We start from the raw sequence: 3,863 nt of genomic DNA, 5'->3' as shown, positions 1-3,863 counted from the left end.
TTTTTTTTTTTTTTTGAGACGGGGTCTCCCTCTGTTGCCAGGCTGGAGTACAGTGGCACATTCTCGGCTAACTGCAACTTCCGCCTGCCAGGTTCAAACAGTTCTCCTACCTGAGCCTCCTGAGTAGCTGGGACTACAGGTACATGCCACCAAGCCCAGCTAATTTTTGTATTTTTAGTAGAGACAGGGTTTCACCATGTTGGCCAGGATGGTCTCGATCTCCTGACCTCGTGATCAGCCTACCTCGGCCTCCCAAAGTGCTAGAATACAGGCATAAGCCACAGTGCTCGGCCTAAACTGAATTCTTACAAGATTAAGGTTTACCCAATGCCACTGGGTTTACAGTCTCATCATAAACTAAGCACACACACACACAAAGTAAACAGTCTAGACACTAGGGATTACCAAAATGCTGAAATTTTAATTCATAATTCTAAGACTTCGCACATATTTTTGTAGAAATGGGGGCTTGCTATGTTTCCCGGGCTGGTCTTGAACTCCTGGCCTCAAGCCATTCTCCTTCCTTGGCCTCCCAAAGCACTGGGATTAAATAGAGAAGTAAGCTACCACACTGGGCCAAAATAAACTATTAATTTAAACTAAAAAAGATAGTTGCCTAGAATTCACAAGTTTAATGTTCCCTTGGTTTTTTCCACTCATTATAGAGCAAGGTGGAAATTAGGTCTCTGATAGAAATTAAAAAGCAGTATTTTCTTTGCATATTGGAATTATAATGTGGGTAAATGTTTGACCCCATTATAAACATTTTTGTAGGATTATTTTTACACACTGTGTTTTTTCTCCTGGTTTTAATATTTTTCTGCAATTACCCCTTTTGAAATTAATTGTAGTCCCCATTGTATTGATCAAGGAGCCACCAAAGGCAAATAACAGCTTTGTCCAGTCTGGAAATGGCAGGTATAAAGCATAAAGCAAGGGGCAGAAAGGGTAAGAATAGACCCAGTGCTTTGCAATCACAAGAAAGTGCCCATACAGCCATTCTGCCCTTTTTAATTTGTTCCTTCCCTCGGACCTAAACGCACTTACAATTAGGACCTCAGAAAACCATATGCATCGTGACCAACATTACTCACCGCCCTGACCATTCCCCTGGGTAACACAGAACATTTAATAGGCCTGTCTCAGCATCTGATAACAAAGGAAAAACACATGGCAGATCATGATAATGATTTTGGGTCTTTCTGTAATGATGAAAGAAAAACCTGATCCTGCATAATAATCATTTTGTTATTCATAGAACTTAAATGGCATTTCCTCATGAATTTTAATGTGCCATCCATTTTCTCACTACTTATTCCCACAATTATTTGTGAGCCTTTGCAGAACATTATTCTCTTATCTCTTTCTTTCTTTCTTACAGTGATGTAATTATTCTGTCTAATCCATAAGACTTTAGTATGTTGCCTTTTCACTGCATTGGTCGCACAGTTCTGGTATAGGTTGACATAAATAACCTGAAAAGATCAAGCTGTGCACTTTTGATTTCTGCACTTTTGTTTCCTGTACATATGTTACTTAATTTTAAAGAGTTTACTTTTTAAAAATTATCTGGATAGCCTGTAATCATAAATTTGTGCCTTTTTAAAGAAATTACAATTAGTGGCACTCATGAACCTTTGGTTAGTATTCTGAAAGTTCAGGAAACATTTGCAATATTTTTTCTTCCTTATTCTTCTTTAGTGGGCATAATTCATATTGAAATTCAGTCCCATATTATGTGTAGACAGAGTAATCTCAAAATTACATACGACTAGACTATATTTTTAGCTATTTAAGGACACAAACTGAGTCTTACTTATCTTTGTATTCTATGAAGTATCTGTCTAGCTCAAGGACTTCTAAATAGAAGGCCCTCATAAATATTTGTTTAGAAAGTAAAAGTATCTTTTGCAGAAGACAAATCAGTGGTTGCCAGGGGCTGAGGATAGAAAGGAAAAATTGCTTTCAAAGAGGTACAAGGGAACTTTTTACAGTGAGAGAAATATTCTACATATTGACTGTAATGCTGATTATGATATGCATTTGTCAAAAATTATACACTGAAAATTGGTGAATTTAATTACATGCAAATTATATTTAATTACATGTAATTATACTTAATTTATACCATAATAAAGCTGATTAAGGAAAAAATCTTGTGATGACATCACGATTTCCTTGTAGGAAATAACTAACAACAAATGCTATTAACAAATAACTACCTCATTCTTTTTATTTTCTTTTTTTGAGACAGAGTTTCACTCTTGTTGCCCAGGCTAGAGTGCAGTGGTACGATCTTGGCTCACTGCAACCTCTGCCTCCTGGATGCAAATGATTCTCTTGTAAGCCTCCCAAGTAGCTGGGATTACAAGCGTGTGCCACCATGCCTGGCTAATTTTTTTTTTCTGTATTTTCTGTAGAGACAAGTTTTCACTATATTGGCCAGACTGGTCTCAAACTCCTGACCACCCGCCTTGGCCTCCCAAAGTGCCGGGATTACAGGTGTTAGCCACCACACCCAGCCCACATTCTTCACATGAACAAATAATCTTGTTTCAGATCAGTCTTAAAAATTCTTAATTTCTTGATTGAATGACCAACAATTTATGAAATATTACTATGCCTCTGATCCTATACTAGATTATTTATTTATTTTATTATTATCATTATTATTTTTGAGACAGGGTCTCACTTTGTCACCCAGTGCCATCTCAGCTCACTGCATGCTCAACCTCCCCGGCTCAAGGAATTCTCCTGCCCCAGCCTCCTGAGTAGCTGGGACTACAGGCACGTACCACCATGCCCAGCTAATTTTTGTAATTTTTGTAGAGACTGGGTTTCGCCATGTTGTCCTGGCTGGTCTCGAACTCTTTGGCTCAAGTGATCTGCCCACCTCGGCCTCCCAAAGTGCTGGGTTATAGGTGTGAGCCACCACGCCTAGCTCTCTTTTCTTGTACCAATAAATGCTGTCAAATTATTATTATTTCTGATTTTTACAGGAATAACAATTTTACACTTAGGTCCTGAGAGGTTAGATAAACTTGTCTAAGTCCAGATATTTCATTTAACAAAAATCAGTGCATGCATGAATATAGTTTCAAAGAGGCTAAACTAGCTGGATGTGGTGGCTCTCTAGGTGACAGAGGGAGACCCTGTCTCTAAAAAAACAAAAAAACAAACAAACAAACAATGGAAAAACACTACGGCAACACTAAACATATATTTATGATTAGGAATTTTGAGGAGTCTGGTGATTTTGTCCAAAAAAGTGCCTATGGTAATAAAAATAAAAATTTAAATTCAGCAAATAAGTATTTACTTTGTGACAGGACTGCACTAGATATTTCAAGGACTACAATGCTAAAAATAGATAAACTTTGCTTTCAAAGCCTATATACCACATTAGTCAGACACTATGGCACATGCCTGTAGTCCCATCTACTTGGCAGGCTAAGGCAGGAGGATCCCTTGAGCCCAGGAGTTAGAGATCAGCCTGGGCAACATACCAAGAGTCTGTCTCTTAAAAAAAAAATCATATGCCATATTAAATGGATATGAGATGTGCAAATAAATTGCAATAATACCAGACAAAGTGTAGGGCTAGAATAAGACTAGAAGTAATGTGGGGCAGGATGTAGTGGCTCACACCTATAATCCCAGCACTTTAGGAGGCAGAGGCAGGTAGATCTCTTGAGGCCAGGAGTTCAAGACCAGCCTGGGCAATATAGATGTCTCTAGCAGAAAAAAGAAGAAGAGGCCGGGCGCGGTGGCTCAAGCCTGTAATCCCAGCACTTTGGGAGGCCGAGGCGGGTGGATCACGAGGTCAAGAGATCGAGACCATCCTGACCAACATGGTGAAACCC

The sequence above is a fragment of the Cebus imitator genome, unplaced genomic scaffold, assembly GCF_001604975.1.
Source record: "Cebus imitator isolate Cc_AM_T3 unplaced genomic scaffold, Cebus_imitator-1.0 Scaffold121, whole genome shotgun sequence".
Classification (NCBI taxonomy): domain Eukaryota; kingdom Metazoa; phylum Chordata; class Mammalia; order Primates; family Cebidae; genus Cebus; species Cebus imitator.
The sequence above is the reverse complement of the archived record's forward strand: the minus strand, read 5'-3'. Positions refer to the sequence as shown.